Source organism: Oreochromis aureus, linkage group 3 (genome assembly GCF_013358895.1).
Source record: "Oreochromis aureus strain Israel breed Guangdong linkage group 3, ZZ_aureus, whole genome shotgun sequence".
In the NCBI taxonomy this organism is placed as follows: domain Eukaryota; kingdom Metazoa; phylum Chordata; class Actinopteri; order Cichliformes; family Cichlidae; genus Oreochromis; species Oreochromis aureus.
Window position 1 is genome coordinate 67,772,376 of NC_052944.1, and position 16,777 is coordinate 67,789,152.

Consider the following 16,777-nt stretch of genomic DNA (forward strand, 5'->3'; position numbering starts at 1 on the left):
CTGTAGTTTGTCTCTGTGTTGAGGTGGATCAGTGATCCTGCAGAGTCCTGTCCTCCCTGTGATGGAGGGAGATGACGTCACTCTGCTCTGTAAAACAAAGACTCCTCCAACCTCCCAGCTGCTTTCTATAAAGATGGCTCCCTCATCAGGAAGCAGCCTACAGGTCACATGACCATCCAGCATGTTTCCAGGTCTGATGAAGGCCTCTACAAGTGTGACATCAGCGGTCATGGAGAGTCTCCATCCAGCTGGATCACTGTCACAGGTGACACACTCACCTGTCTGTGTTTCTGCAGCTTTCAACATTCACAATGTGACGACAACTTAATGACTGTGTTTGCTTTATTTTAGACAAACACACCACCACACCTCCACCTACATCAACAACTCCATCTTCATCCACTTCTCCTCCATCACTGTCCTCCACTGCTCTCTCTGTGTTGTCATTTCTTAAATCGATCTGTGGGTTCTTACTGGTGTTACTGGTTCTATTAGGGAGACGATGTGTTCAGAGGAAAACTGAAGGTGAGACTCAGATTTTGTTTTTCACAGTAAATTATTTTAATGTGGTACTCACTAATATTTTTCTCACAGAATGAAACAGTAAATCCATTTGCTGTTCATTCTGGCTCATTTCAGCTGATGGAGAAGTTAGAGATGACATCACGTACAGTCACAGAAAATCTCAAGTCATCAACAACAGCCAATCAGAGGTAGTTTTTAATGCGCTGTGTGTTTATGCTTCATGTTAATATTTAGAGGAATTATAAAACTTGGCTAAAGGAACTCTGTGAACTCACTGAGCTCAAACTAATGTGTCACACGTCTTGATGTAACTGACCTTCCAGCCCATTGTTCCTTCAGTGGGCTGGTTTCAGTCATTATGCAAATGTATGGTTTATAAGATTTGGGGAAACCTGCAGTCAGCTGAGACTGAAGAAGTCACTTGGATGAGTGACGAAATGTTTCTCCCACAAAACGCTACGTCCAGATGAACAGAATCAACTTTTGGAGATAATGTGTCACACAACTTTATGAATACAACAACTCACTACGTACAAAAAATCTCATACAAGTTCAAACATTGGTGACCTTGACCTTAGATTCAGATGTAATGCTGTCTGAAAATGTTTTTATCTCAGGAAGAATATCATATAGGCTTCTCATACTGATAGATTAGCTGCATCTACTGATAATCTCTGACAGTCTGGAATTTGGCAACTTTAACACAATTCGTGCACATTTTATTTTAAAAGTTTCTGAGTGTTGCAGTATAATATGTAGCTATAGTAGCAGCACTGTTTCAGTCTTTGACAAAATAACATTTAAAACTTTTTCCCAGTTGACATTCAGTGATTGTTCATAATAATCACTCTCCTGCTGTAAATGGACGGATTTTTTTTTTAAAATTGATTTTCATTTCAGCATCAAAGTCTGAAATATCTTTAAACCTGGTAAAAGATGACCTGGTAGTCTTGTCTTCTAGAACTTGTGCACTCTGGAGTTTTTGTGCCACCGAAATCCAGGAGAGATGAAGAGGCCAACAGAGAGCAGAGAGCTTGAGAAAGCTGAAAGTTGTGAGACGGGAGAAAGAAAAGCTGTTTTATGCTCAGGCCACTTTCGGCTGACAGAACAGAGTTGTATGTTCTGAGTTTGTAGGTGATGTTAATGAATGCTGTTCTTTGCATGTGTTTTTCAGCCTGTGGTTAGTCCGTTAACAGAAACTAACAGCTCTGTGGTCGTCATGTTTCCTCTGTCAGATAAAAATACTTCATCTGCTCAGGTTGTACTGCAGGACTGTTAGTGTGCAAACAGAATCAAACTTAGATCAGTTCTGCTCACATATATGTCACAGTTTTGTGTTTTTATAGTTTGCATGACATCCTGTTCCAGTCAGTCTCAGGACCCCTGGTTATTGGGCTGTTCTTAGTTCCACACGTACAGACACTATATTTGTATTTATGAGTAAATCTGTTTTATGCCTGTGATAGCTCAGCTGAAGAAGATCATGAGAGTTTATGATAGGCCACAGTATCTCACTTTGAGTTGTTATGCCTGTGATCACGATGTATTTGTGCAGGACAGACGTCATGAAGTGCTTAACAGGAAAACTGCAGCTGCACCGTGAACCAGCCTCAATCCAGTAAATTTGTCATCACTAAATGATGAATATTTGTATAAAACATAAAAACAGAACTCTTTATTCTACTTTTTATCAATTAAAAGACAAATTAACATTAGAACTCCACATGAAAATAATGTTTGAAGTAAAATTTAAATGAACCACATCTCACCACCTCAAACTGTCCTTTAAAAACACTGCATGTAAAACCACAGCAGCTCCTCCTGCTGTTTCCACTGAGCTGTTAAATGAAGACAAACAGCAAACTCTCATCACAGTGTGACAAAGTATGGGTCTGTTTTGTACCTTCTGATAAAATGTGGGTTTTTTTCTCGTTATTTTTGAAAATTAGTGAACAAATATAACAAGTGGCTATTGTTTTTTAACACAAATCCCATTTAATGGGATTTTATAACTTGTAGCACTTGCACTGATGCCATCTGTGTGTGTTTTATTGTACAGAAAGTGATCCAGCTGTTGTCCACTCAGCCCTGAGAACTGAAGACATCTTTTATGGACAAACAGCTGCCTGAACAAACAGGTGCAGCTGCTCTTTATTCATTAAAAGCAGAATATTTCTTTTTTATTTTCCACATTTAGTAAAAACAGTAAATAAATGTCTGAAGTTGTTAGAGACCTGCAGCAAGCTTTCTTCTCCACACTGATCTTAGCTCACTATGCTAGTAAATAACAGTTTGAAGTAAATCATCAACAGCTCAGTGAGAGGAAACCGAAACTAAAAATACACCTTTAAAGAAATCCAAGGTGAACAAGATGATCCCTTAAAAATGTCAAATCACTGATATGATGTTATGAATTATAACTGTTACATACTACATTAATGCTTTACTGTTATAAAGAATTTTGCAATCAGGCTTCATGTTTACTGTGTACAACAACAACAACAAAACAACAAAACAAACAAACATTTGCATCACTTACTTCATAATTAATACTGAAACTTCTTCAAATTCCCAAAAAGTTTTAGCTTAATTTAAATTGAACTCACATAAATGAAGCTTTATCTTGAGTTTGTTTCTCCTGTAACCAGTTTGATCCTTGAAACAATGTCTCCCTCACTGTCTGAACACTCAACATCACATGTAAATTTATTAGAAATGTGCTTTAAATCCTCTCCCCATTCTGTTAGTTTACTTCACATAAACATAACAGAGTTTTAGAGTTGCATATTCTTCTCATGTTGAACTGTGTGTGTTTGTGTTAATACTTTAAACCAGAGCCAGACGTCTCCTCTTCACTGAAGTAGTCCACCAGTCCAACCAATGACCAGCTGCTGGTCTCTAACTGGTCCACACAGCACATCAAACCTGAGGAATTTGACTTGTAATATTTGTTTGTTATATTGTGTTGTGTCTTCTCATTATAATATACACTCTCTGTGGTTGTATAAGTCTGTCTGTATATAGTTTAACTAAAAGTAATTGAAAATATAAATGTAATGCATTATTTTAAATGTCCTCAGTAACTTTGCTGTTTGTTACATTTCATTTCTAAGCGTGGCACCATGCTGTCACTTCTACAGCAGTGACCTGGTTTCTCTGCAGCATCAATAAACTTTGTTGTCACATTTTGTTTCTGTAATGTGGTTCTGTGGGTTTCAGAAAGAGCACTGATGAAAAATGTGAATTGTTTCTAACCGATACACACCTCTATTCAGAGGAGATAACAAAGAACAGGCAAACAGCTTAACCTCAACCACAGACTAACCACAGACAGCAGGAACAACATTCAGAGACTTAAAAGAACAACGTGTGTGTGTGTGAAGAGTTTTAATTCAAGGAAGTCAAATCTGTAAGAATTTTCTGCCGGGTAGCTTGGTGTTAGTGTGCTCTTTGTGTAGATGTTGTCACGGTCTGTGTTGGCAGACCGTGGGGAGGTGGGGAAACAGGACCCAAACGCCGGACTCTTCAGTGCAACAGTGTTTATTTACAGAGTGGTGAAGTACGAAACAATAAATTCCCCAGTTTCCCAGACTCCCGTGTTGTGTCTTCCTCCCAAAAAGTCCCTGTGTTGTGCTCTCTGCTTCAGTGTCCCTGCACTCCCCGTGCTCACTGCTCCTTCTCATCCCACATTCCTCCTGAGGGAAAACAATAGAGGCAGTCGTTACACACTTTATCCAAGCAGGCATACACTCACTTTCTCTGATTCTGATTGAAGACTGACGTGAAGTCAAACGCAATAATCCAGCGTCAGTGGAAGCTCCATCGCTCATCTAAATAGCTCCCCCAACGAGCCCAGATGAGAAGCAGGTGTGCGACAAGGACTTCGGGTGTGGCCAGTCCTCAAGTCAGGCCACGCCCCTCAGGCCTGAAGGTGCCTGTAACTTGGCCACAGAAGAAAGGCAACACACACACACATACCTGCCTACAAACAGATGCGCACAGGGGCAGTGCAGAGAACACACCAAATAATAATAGTAATGACAATAATAATAATAATAGTGATAATACTAATAACAATAATAGTCATAGTCCCCACTGCCCATGGACCCCGAGTCCCCAGAGTCGGATCCGTGACAGATGTTTGCACAGAGCTGAAGTCACGATGGCGATGTTTTGTTTTTTTTTTCTGTCCTTGAAGCAGTTTACACTTTACCATCACACTCTCAGCCTCTCATGCTATCTACCTCACCACCATTTTCCTCCTCCATGCACACAAACTGACATCAGCTGATTGTAGCAGGAAGAAACACACATCTGATTCATGTTTAATCCATCCACTGTGCAGATATTTCATTTGTTGTAATGCCAAAAGTGACCACTAGTACATAAAATAACTTAGTTTGGCATCTGGCAACACAAGTGACCTAAGTGCTGAAGCGAGATCGATCAACTGCAGACCAGACAACAAACAACGGAGGCACCAGACAAATGCAATCAAACGATGAGTTTATTAACACAGGAGAGGAAACATCAGCATATGTCCTCCTCTGACAAAAATACATCAAATGCTGGTCTTATAGCATAGAAAATTAATGCCCACACATACACGTCAATACAAGTCAAAAATACATTGTTTACAGACATGAGCACATCTCGTACATCTTAATAACTATAAACAGTCATATAACTTCTCTTTTCTATAACACCTGCCTTTTAAGGTAATAACTTCAACCTTCGGGATCGTTAAGGGCTAATAATTGGCCCTCGTCACCAATCACTAAGTAGACTGAATTGGCGCAGGTCTCAAATAAGAAGCAGAAGACACTTGGGCCTTCGCTCAGGCCTGCTACTAGATTTATGTGTATTGTAAGCATGCATGCAATTAACCTGCTATGTTCTCATCTTCCCTCAACATGTATCACCTGGACACTCTCACCAGTGAAGCTTAAAACCCTCTTGGATGGAACATCAACTCTAAACAAGCACAGATATGCAATGTGTATAAAATGAACTCAACCTGTGAATAGAAAGGTCAATGTGATAACAAACATATTCAATGCAATATAAACCCTGTAAGAAATATTACTGATAAAATAATACTGTAAACCATGTTATTAATGCATTCATCATAAGGCAGGTTATATCGTAGCAATAAAAGAATCTCTGAATCCCAACAGTGCAGATGATAGTTTAGGATGGAACCACACATCAGTATGTGTGTGCGTCAAGCTTTGTGTTGAAAAATGCTCTTCTAACTGCCATCCCAATATGAAACCATGGTCTGGTGCTGCCACCTACTGACAAATCAAATCAAATCAAATCAAATCAAATCACTTTTATTGTCACGTCACATGTGCAGGTACACTGGTACAGTACATGCGAGTGAAATTCTTGTGTCCGAGCTTCACAAGCAACAGAGTTGTGCAAAAATACAATAACGTAAAACAAGCAAAATATAAAAATGGTTAATCTAAAAAGTAATAAATATATGTACAATATATAAAGGTATATACATTACTGAACGTGTGTACTAAATATGTTTTTCTACGTGTGTGTGTGTGTGAGTGTGTATATACATGTTTTACAAATGAAATAAAGTAAACAATAAAATAAGATATATAAAATATACAGAGGTTGGTATGTGCAAAACAGTGGCATTAATGTACAGTATGGAGTGCATAATGTTGAAGTTCCAGTAGTGAGGGTGAGGTGTCTATGACGTGTTCAGCAGTCTGATGGCCTGGTGGAAAAAGCTGTCTCTCAGTCTGCTGGTTCGGGACTGGATGCTGCAGAACCTCCTTCCTGATGGAAGTAGTCTGAACAGTTTGTGGCTGGGGTGACTGGAGTCCTTGATGATCCTCCCCGCTTTCCTCAGGCACCGCTTCCTGTAGATGTCTTGGAGGGAGGGAAGCTCACCTCCAATTATCCGTTCAGCACACCGCACTACTCTCTGGAGAGCTTTGCGGTTGTAGGCGGTGCTGTTGCCATACCAGGTGGTGATGCATCCAGTGAGGATGCTCTCAATGGCACAGCGATAGAAGGTCCTGAGGATGCGGGGGCTCATGCCGAATCTTTTCAGTCTCCTGAGAAAGAAGAGTGTACTGACCACGTAAGATCCTCAGCCAGATGTACACCAAGGAAGCGGAAGCTGCTCACTCTCTCCACAGCGGCGCCGTTGATGGTGATGGGGGTGTGTACTCCTCTGCACCTCCGGAAGTCCACTATCAACTCCTTTGTCTTTGCGACGTTGAGGGTGAGATGGTTGTCTTGACACCAGTGGGTCAGGGCGCTGACCTCCTCCCTGTAGGCCGTCTCATCACCGTTGGTGATAAGACCCACCACTGTAGTGTCGTCCGCAAACTTCACAATGATGTTGGAGTTTCTAGTGGCCGTGCAGTCGTAGGTGTAGAGTGAGTACAGGAGAGGGCTCAGTACACACCCCTGTGGAGCACCAGTGTTCAGTGTGATGGGGGATGAGGTGGTGCTGCCCAGTCTGACCACTTGGCGTCTGTCAGACAGGAAGTTAAGGATCCAGCTGCAGAGGGAGCTGCTCAGTCCTAGATCCTGCAGTTTCCTGTCCAGCTTCGAGGGAACGATGGTATTGAATGCTGAGCTGTAATCTACAAACAGCATTCTCACATACGTGTCTCTCTTCTCCAGGTGTGACAGGGCAGCATGGAGTGTCAGGGCTATGGCATCATCAGTGGACCTGTTGTGGCGGTATGCGAACTGTAGAGGGTCCAGTGAGTCGGGTAGTGCAGAGCAGATGAAGTCCCGAAGTGCCTCAAGCACTGTCAAGGTTAAGCAGCTGTTTTATATCTGATATGGAGGAAACTTAACACTGACACATAAGTGTCACAAAATTACTCCTGTTATAACTCTTTATATGTTTGTAGACATCTGAGGGGTGGTCTCAGGCGGTAGAGCAGGTCATCTACTGATCAGAAGTTTGGTGGTTCGACTGCTGCCTTCCCCCAGTCTGCATGCCAAATATCCTTGGGCAAGATACTAACTCCAAGTTGCTCTCCGATGCATCCATCAGAGTGTGAATGAGTTGGAATGTGCTGGTGTGAATGGGTGAATGCACAAGTTGTGTAAAGTGCTTTGAGTGCTCAGAAGAGTAGAAAAGCGCTATATAAGAACCAGTCTATTTATGATGTTCCCAGTTTACCATCCAATTTCTAACAAAGCCCAGCATCTGAAACCAGACAAGATTGGGGATGGATGCTCAGCTTTCTGTGACAATCTTAAGAGAAAAAATTAAAAAAAATTAATCTGTGTCCTCCATAGTTTCCCACACACTGAATGCTTGCTGTATAAAACAGTTTTATTTGCAGTGTTTTAATGAATCAAACATCATATTTCCTTCACTGTCCTTTTGCCCCATCATCAAGTATGTAGCTGAAACCTCCATGGTTGGGCTCATCTTTGAAGAAGATGAGAAAGTGTACAGGGTGGAGATGATGATCTGTTGGTGCTCACAAAATAACCTGAAGCTGAACGTCCTTAAAACAAAAGAACTCATAATGGACTTCAGGAGAGACAGATGGTCCACTCCCCTCTCATAATAAATGGTGAACACATCTCCCACAGCTTCTTCTGCTGAGCCATTCGGACTGTTAACAAACACTATCCCCCAACACCCCACCCTGATCCTGCCCACCCACCTATCTCACCAATCTGAGCCATGGCCTAAATAACCCCCATAACTCAGGCCACTCACACAAAGACTTTATTCAGATCAAGTCTTTTCTTTGTGCTACTTCCAAGCAGTTTGCAACTATTTTGATGCCTTTGTCTTATTTTTGTACATATTTTTGAATGTATTCCTCCTGATTGTATAAATTTCTTATATATTTGTTATTTATTCCTGCTAATATTTTATTTTACTCCACAGTTGGTGTCGAGCACTTTAATGTACATGTTCAATGAGCATAAAGGGTTATTCTATTCTTCTATTGTAGTCACTTATTCAGTTATTAATGTTGGGGAGCAGACCTGCCCAGTCTCTATAATTTATAAGTTTGCAGTACTGAAGCTTTGCTGATTTTGATTTAGCTTAAGAATTTTGATGAACAAAGTTGAACTAGGTTGTGTTTATGTGTTTTTTGCAATATATTTGTTCAGTACTTCATTTTCAAACTTAGCAGCGAGATCAGAATTAAAGCAGAAAAACTGAGTTGCACGGGTGCTGAGCTGCATGCAACCCAGTGCCAGCAAGGTGTTCCTAATATAGTGGCTGCTTGGTATTTGCATGGTGTATAAAGGCATCAGTCACAGAGATGGCAGAGGAGGAGCTTCAGTTTGTCCAACACATGATAGTTAGATCTGACCTTTGGCCTTCACAGTATCTCCTCTCAGGGCTGGTTACTGCTTGATACACCTGCTCCTTGTGTCTTCTTTGCTTGCTGACTTTATGACTTCCTCTTATATACATTCTGTCTACAGTGCTGGGGGCAGTATAGAATTCAGTTCACAAAGACATTCCCTCAACAAGTTATTTTGACTGAAATTGGATCTTGTATACTAAATGAACAAAATGTAACTGAGGACATAGGTACCGAATAAAAGGGGCAAAGAAATAAATTGATAATTTATTTATTACATTAATTACTTTTCCCAGTTATTTCCAGACAGGACTTACAACACATCCTGCTGATATCCCAGCTGCACATGAGACCTACCAAACAAACGGTGCAAAAAATAAAACGACACTGCAAACCGCCACATCCCGTTTAGAGACACTGCAATCAATATACCTGTGGGCACCCACTGCAAACAATTCGGGTCTCAGCACAGCTGGGAATTAGTGCTATGCATGACCTGCAATCTGGGATATGAAGGGAAGTGGCACAAAAGAATAAACAGCCCTGCGTCAGACTGGCGACCTGTCCAGGGTGCACCTTGTTTCTCACCTTAAGACACCTCAGCCCTCCTGCACCCCTGGCAAGGATAAGTAGAAGAGAATGGATGCATGGGTGTGCTTACAGTAGTTAGCTGTAACTGAGCTCATGAGAAACTGTATTAATTCTGTCATTCAAAGCCAAATTATGAAAATAAAATAATAAAATCTTTCCCTATGTCACCAAAACAACACTTTTTTCCTCTCAGAGGCTTTGATCCACTGAAATAAGAACATTTAAATGTGATTGACTTAGCCACCAATTTTTCCTCCACATTTGACATTTGAAACTTGTTAAGTTAGTGAACTATATTCTCCCTCCCTCTGATGCTGGTTTGAGTGCCTGAAATAGGCAGAAATATGTGGACTTCATTCATGAAGAGCAACAGCGGGAACTCAGAAAAAAATAAATTGCTTACAACTACAAATTCAAAAATTAAAATAAAGAAATAATTAACAAAAATCAAGTTATCAAGGAGGAAAACCTTAAATTTACAGAATTCACATATTTAACATTTGACTGGTGGTCACCTAATATCCTGTTTCCACAAAGGTATCATGGGGATTGTGAGTACTGTGCTGAGTCCTGTCACACTTCTCCAAACAACAACAACAACACTTCTCCATTAAATTCTGTTTCACCAGAAAGCTGTCTCAATGACTGATAAGGGGCTTTTAACTTTACGTATCATGAGAGAAACAGGCATGTTTAGAGTCTGCGGGCATGTGTCAGATTTGATGTTTCTACATTCAGAGGTTCCTCCTGCCAAATCGCCTCTGGGTTTGTTAAACCATTTTTATTAAAGTGAGAAAGCATAAGTAAATGTCCATCCTGTTTATCCGAACAGCCTCACAGGGTTTAAAGCTGACCACCAGAGACCCACAGAATTCAAGTAGTTTCATTTTACGGAGCCTTTGTTCCAACACACAGACTTGTGTATTTAACATTGTAAACCTGCAGCAGAGATTGCGTTAATCCATCTGAGAGGGATTTCTGTGATTAAAACAATTTTAAAACCAGAGAACATTGGAAAATTCTGATAAAGTGATTTAAAGCTTCTCAAAATAACAACCCAAAAATGCACACTTTACAGAGGAAACAAAGACATTTTAGAAGTATACTTCATGAATTTATTTGAAGTCATCTGTTTGCAATAACCGAAATCATCTGTATCTTTTCCTCATCAGATTTTGGAAAACGTCAAATGGCACAGGAAAACATATCATCACAGGATGTCCTGAAGAAAACCCCTGTGTGTCCTCCTGTCTGACCTGCAGGTGAGAAACAGGTGTGAGGTGTCAGCTGTCAGGTAGGTGATGAGTGAAGAACAGAACAGAATCCATTTCCTCTTCAAACTGCTGTCAGACATTATCTACTGCACTCTGATCACATCACTCAGACCAGCTGCTTTCTACAAAGTCTCATCAACAACATCTTTAGAAACAAACATCAACAACCAGGAAGCAGCTTCACCTCTGATCACACACACACTCAACTCTACTCACTCACCTGGAGGATCAACAACACTCAGGAAGATGCTGCTGATAGATATATGATCCATTCATGAAGGCATAATACTCATATGTTCTGGTGTCATTATCCAGAACATCTGGTGTCGGAATCAGGCTTGCTTTTTGATTGATCTCTTGGTCATGCTGATGCATCTGAGTGATTGGATGATGATTGTATTGCTCGAAGTGCCCATCCCGTTCTAAAAAGACATAATACAAAGCGCTTCGAGGTGACTGTTGTTGTGATTTGGTGCTGTACATATAAAATTGTAAATTGAATTGAATATTCTTCTCCCTAGTCAGGTCTGCTCCACTTTACAACTATAAAGTTCTAACCTGGAACTCGGCAGCGTGACATTCTGCCCAGACTCAGCTGTGACGTTTTATTTTGTATTTTTGTACAGCACTTTGTCAACATTGCTGTTGTAATTAAATGTGCTATATAGAGAAAAATACACAAATTAAATGAATAATGTTTTTCTGGTCTGACAAAGGAAACAGCATAGAGCAGAGGTTAAAGTGAATAGACTGTTAACATCTACAGCAACGAAGATGTTGATGAGCCACAAGTAAAGACCAGTGGTCTGTACTGAACCAAAGACACAGATTCAGAACACACAAGTTGCTGATATCTGGCACACATTTTTTTTTTTAATTAGAGACAACACACAATGAATCCTCAGTTAAAATCTGGGATAACTCAGTAAGAAGTGTTTCCACTGGCGTGCTAAATTAGCCAATAAAAAAAGCACAAACATGTGAACCAATTGTGTTTTTGCACTGACTCACAGTGGAGGTATACAGAATAGTTTCAACTATTTTGGGGCAGACTGCTGATTTTGTGATTTCATGCATGCTGTTATGGATTTCCTGCCATTCATAGAAAATAAAGAAATCCATAACAGCCCCACGTGTCTGACAGACTATAAAAAACGAAGAGTTACGACGTTGGTGACACGCACAGTGTGGTCTCACTAAAATCTCTTCACACATCAGTGAACGTCTGGTGGGTCGAACAGCCTCCCGAGGAAACCAATCTACAATTCCAAAAACAAATTACACTAGTATGAATTCCTCTCATAATTTTCTTACATGTAAGTGAACTGAAAAAGAATTAAAAAATTAATAATCAAGTGAAAACAAAGTATAAAGAGTGCATTTAAGAGGCTCAGCAGCTAATAATAACCAACAGAAAGTTCAGTCAGAACAAATAAAGCTGGTTTCTACAGTAGGCGTTCTAAAAAGGAGAACCATGAATATGCCCATCATATATACGTTACTAGGTGTTATTTATAACACGCTTCGGATTGATATTAAGACAACCCAAGTGCACGTTTCCGCGAGTGCCCACCCTGACTGCGCAAGGGAACTATTTTCTGTTATTTTCAGTTTTTTGAAATAATCAAATAAATTAAATAAAAATAAATAAACAAAATAAATACATAAGGAAAAACAAACTTAAAAACAAAACTTCAAACAAATATTATGTTATGATTATAATTCTGACCAAGGTTGTTCAAAACTGAGCAGTGTGTCAGAAGAGGATGCCTAATTTTGCCGTGGATGGTGTATAACTGAAGGTAGCATCGGACGCGTAAAATCCTTGTGAATGTTTCGTGTGTTAAAAATAATTCAGTGCCTTTTAAAGGAATAAAACGTGATTTAAGATGAGACAAATCTTTATTAGTCCCACACGTGGGAAATTAGTTAAAATTAGTAAAAACAATGGAATAGGATAAGATAGAAATGATAAAATAATAAGAATAAGATACTATATGCAATAGAATAAAATACAATATTCAATCAATCAATGAAAATTTATTTCTATAGCACATTTAAAAAAAACACCACAGTATATCAAAGTGCTTCACACAGTGAGGATTACATCAATACAAGTCAAGGAGGTCGGTTGGGTAACTGTTAAAAAAAAAAAATCTTAAAAAAAACCCGGTAATATTCCGGCAGCTGGGGCGCCAAAATACAACCGTAAAATAACAGAAAATAACTCCCGCATAAAAATACGGTTATTTCCAGTAATGAAAATACAATTAGTTGCGCTAATTTGACATGGGATCTTGCCTTTTTCAAGTGCCGCTAAACATTCAATTAGGAACATGTTAATGTCATTAAACAGTGACATGTTAATGTAAGTAAACGATGAAATCATCTATAAATAGGGGAAAAAAAAAACATCTTAAAAAAACAGTAATATTCCGGAAGCTGGGGCGCCAAAATACGACCGTAAAATAACAGAAAATAACTGTCCCATAAAAATACGGTCATTTTCAGTAGTGAAAATAGAGTTTGTTGCGCTAATGTTACATGGGATTCTGCCTTTTCCAAGTGCTTTTAGACATTAATTAGGAACACTGTAACGTGATCAAACAATGAAATTACCTATAAACAAGGTCAATGAATGTGGCAATATGAATCATAATACGTAAATGTCCAGAAATATACAGTTAACAGTTGGTTTAAATAATAAGGGATTGCATGCTCTGGGACAGACTGACAGAGGCGAGGCTGCCGTATCGCACCATCGGCCCCTCGCCAGTAGGCGGTAGATGAAGAGTCTTGACCACGGACACAACGACCAAGAGTGTCCGAGTCGGGGCTCGAACCGGCAACCTTCTGATCACAAGGCGAACTGCCAACTCTTGAGCCACGATCGCCCTAACTAGCAATGATAATAATACTTATGTGATGTAACACAAGCTTATAGGGATCATGTTATATACTTTACCGTAGCATTACATTTGAATCCAACAGTTCAGTCTTTCAAATAACGGACAGATATTTGTGGAATCATGATACATTTGTGAATGTATGTTAGCAATCTAAATATGCATATGTACAGACAGATACATTTAATGATCATGACAATTATGTTTTATTACATTACAGTGATTTAACGTTAATTTACATTTGAAATGTGAAGTCAAAGTCTATTTACGTAACTTTAATGATATTCTAGAAGAACAGAACAAAACTGTAAAATGCACATAAAATACCTTCATATTAGGATTTTTTCCTACAGTGCAGCCATACCCGCGACCTTGTGGTTGTTAGTTCACATTCATTGGCCGATGTTTAGCGTCATGTTATTATGTGTCCCAACATCCAGTGGCATATCACATTGTTTTCATGGTCACACCCTCACCCCAGGTGCAGAGGCCTATTTCTGTTCAGGAATGTTGTGAATACTTTGAGATTTATATTAATTGCAATTCCTACCTCTACATTTATTTTTCAAAATATATAATTAGCACAGCGTGGCCGTGCAATGTTTTATATGTTTTTTTTAGTTTTTATTCCTATTAATTACATTTTCACTTGTTACCTCTGAATTATTGAATCAGACCCTAGATGACATGAAATTTTCAGCAAAATTATAATTCAAATACTCCTTTAATTATTGATTATTCTCATTAATATTCGATCATTTTATATATTTTTCCATAGTATTACATTTGAAATTAACAGATCATTCTCTCACATAACAGACAAATATTTGTGAAATTATGATACATTTCTGGATGTATTTTTACAATCTAAATATGCATATGTACAAAATATATATTTAAAAACAAGTAAATTGTGTTTTACTATATTTACATTGATGTTACGTTATATTACCTTTGACATGTAAAATCACAGTCTACTTATGTAAATTTAATGATATTCTAGAAAGACAGTACAAAACTGTAAAATATACAGTAAGATACTTTGACATTACTATTTTTTGGAACAGTGTAACTAGGTGTCACATTATTTAGAATTTTAAAAGTATACACGGATTTTAAAAAGTATACGGTATTTGACAGGGAACCAGTAAGTTTAGAAATCGGCCTGTAATTTGAAAGAACAGTAGGATCAAGATTGCTTTTGTTAATAACAGGTTCCACGACTGCATGTTCGAAGGCAGTCGGGACACAACCTAATAACAGCGATGCGTTCATTAGAAGTAAACAGGGACCAACAGTGTTCAGGGCACCATTGATAATAGGCGAAGAGAGAATGACATGTCGGGAATTAGAGCTTTTCAATTGGTCTTTTATTTTCTTAAGAGTCGGAAGACTCAAAGGCTCAAATTGTCTAAAGGCCATTGAAATCGAAATGTGGTTTACTGCCGGTAGAAATGAAGCCCTTAGTACTGAGACTTTATCTATAAAGTTATTTTGGAATTTGTCATGGAGAGCCGGGGAGGCCTCCATCTGAGTGGCAGAGAATTAATCACTGATCTCCAAAAGTTGATTCTGTTCATCTGGACGTAGCTTTTTGTGGGAGAAACGTTTCATCACTCATCCAAGTGACTTCTTCAGTCTCAGCTGACTGCAGGTTTCCCCAATCTTATAAACAGTACATTTGCATAATGACTGAAACCAGCCCACTGAAGGAACAATGGACTCCGCGCTCAAACCAGCGTTCCTCCCTGTCCAGGATGTGTACATCCTCATCACTGAAAGAGTGTCCACTGGCCTGTAGGTGTAAATAGACTGCAGAGTCCTGGCCTGACGAGGTAGCTCTTCTGTGTTGTGCCATCCGCTTCGCTAGAGGTTCAGATATGTGGATGACACCTGGGTGAAAATCAAGTCAAGTCAATCTTTTGGAGATTTACTTTCCTGGATGATTGAGAATGCATCAAGACAAATTAATCACTGAATTAAAAAGCCTAAACAGAACTTGGGGCTTGTGGCTATTAGTCACAATTATTTCTGACTAGAAGCAAGCTTTTGCGATTTTAACAGTCTTCTGATATTTCGATCGGCAGTTGTGCAGGATATCCAGGCAGATCTGTAGTTTGTCTTTTTTCCCCATTTCATTTCGGCTTGGTGGCATTCACCTCTGAGAGTGTGGGTAGATTGATCCAGCCAGGGTTGGCAAGACGACACAGTAGAATAAAATGTGATGTTGTCATAAAAAAGAAAGAAAAAAAATACTAGTTATTTATGCTAATTTTGTATGTTAATGTAAATACAAAACTAATTTTTTCAGGTGTGAGACACACAAAAAAGTATTTTAAACACTGAATTTAGGGTTGGACCTGGACATTGCATTGTAGTCGTGCTGATGCAAAATTGTTTAAGTGTCTCACTCACTGAATACTGTAAGATCAAAACAGAGCTGGTGTTTTTGGTGTTTCATAAACTACAAACTAATACTAATTACCACTTAAACTACAAACCCATGAACATGTGAGTCAGACTGGACTTGTGATATTTTCTCCCCTGTTCCTCAATCAGCATAAATCCACAGTCTGAAAGCTAGACTTAAGACTTTAATCCACAGTGAATGTCTGCTGCCATCTACTGGTAATGCAGGTGTACAAGCAAGCAGAGCTGCAGATTTGTATCACAATACAGGGCTCTAGACTAACTTTTTTGCCATAGGCGTACCGGCACAAAAGTTAGGCGCACTCAAAGTTTTCAACCGCATCGCTTACCACTGCAGTTTTACATGTGCACTTCTTTTGGGGGTTGCAGTCCATACAGACAATATTCATTTCTAAATTATTAACTAACAAACTTGTGCTTAAAGTGCTCTGTCAATATTGTAGAAAATGTTAAACTTAATCATCATCTTGGCTCCTCTGACGACCTGTTTGCTGATGCCTGCTGCTGAAAGGCAGTGGGGACAGGGGACACTTGGGCAGTGCATTTATTGCAGCATATAATGTGTTTTCTGGATACACTGCTGCTTTTTCAGCGTTCAAAGATGGATGGCACCGTGTCAGAGCTGGCTATGAATTTCAGAAGGATCAGGCCTTAACTTAACACAAAAGTTATCAATAGTTCTTTTCATCTTTTCTTATTACCCACAGCTACATCCACCTCTGTC

At 39.2% G+C, this 16,777-nt stretch overlaps 1 long non-coding RNA gene across 1 annotated transcript; it reads left to right on the forward strand.

Moving 5' to 3' along the window:
• The first annotated feature begins 211 nt into the window (after positions 1 to 211).
• Positions 212 to 2,663, forward strand: LOC120434768. The gene is made up of 4 exons (XR_005609344.1): positions 212 to 265; positions 352 to 525; positions 640 to 713; positions 2,585 to 2,663. It is a non-coding gene; the product is annotated as an uncharacterized LOC120434768 (long non-coding RNA).
• Positions 2,664 to 16,777: the final 14,114 nt, after the last annotated feature.